This window comes from Aplidium turbinatum, chromosome 14 (assembly GCF_918807975.1).
Source record: "Aplidium turbinatum chromosome 14, kaAplTurb1.1, whole genome shotgun sequence".
Lineage (NCBI taxonomy): Eukaryota > Metazoa > Chordata > Ascidiacea > Aplousobranchia > Polyclinidae > Aplidium > Aplidium turbinatum.
In genome coordinates this window covers 19,307,809-19,308,905 of record NC_137485.1, presented here as the reverse complement: position 1 = coordinate 19,308,905, position 1,097 = coordinate 19,307,809, and positions in this window count along the sequence as shown.

Below are 1,097 nucleotides of genomic sequence, written 5' to 3'. Positions count from 1 at the left end.
TGCTAGCAATTTGAAATTTCTGTAGCCTACTTGCTCTATTCCGCAACTATGACCAAACAAAGATCATTGTTATGATACAAGCTACAGTTATGAAGCTAAAATGATAGCCACTATGACGTCATAGTTATTGACCTTATAAGGAATTTAGAATCAGAGCTTGAGAAACAGGGTACTAGAAGTTCAAAAACCTTAAATAAATACTTTGTAAACGACACTTATGGAAAAAATTGCTAGAAGTGTGTTTTAATGAGCAATATCTTTCAAAAAACACTAAAAACTTGACACAACTAATTTTTTGTTACATGGTGATAATTGATGCAACTGAAAAACTGAAAGCGTTTTTAGCCAAGTTACCGGTTTGGAAACGCAGATTGGAAGCAGGTAATTACGCTAACTTTACAATAAAAACAACATCGAAATCGCCTGAACAGTAGACGTTGAAGATGACATGCGTGTTGCATTGTCAAAAACTCAACCGCAGTTCAGTCGTTTAGTTCAGGAAAGGCAACAACAACCATCTTATTAAATTTGTATACGTTGAAAAAGTTTCGGCATGGCACTTTGGGTCACCTTAATATTCAAATACTGCTGACATTTCTTGAACAATTCATTCATTTTCTTATTTAAGCAACTGTTTAACCTGATATTTGCCGCAGGAGTCATAGCGGCAATGCAATATGACACCGTACAGTTAGTTGAGTAGCATAATTATTACAATAGTCAATAGTGCTGTGATTGAACTGACTCGTGTGAAAATAAATTTCTTTTGCAATAGTCAATAGTATGTTAATTGAGTTTCAGGCAAAATTTAGGTAGGGGTTCGCAGAACTAATAATTTGTCTAAAGGGGTCCATGACAACAAAAAGGTTGGGAACCACTGCGTTAACGTTACTGAGTATCATATGTACTGTAGGTTATATGGTACAACAAGTCAAGCTCTCTACCAAGGCTCAAACATAACGTCTTGTTAAAACATCATCAAATTAATCATCTGACCGATAACCTTTTTTCATTAACTTTTGCATTCACCATATGCCCAGCAGAGGTGAACGAAGTCCGCCCCGATAGTTCAGTTGGTTAGCGCGTGACTTCTGGAA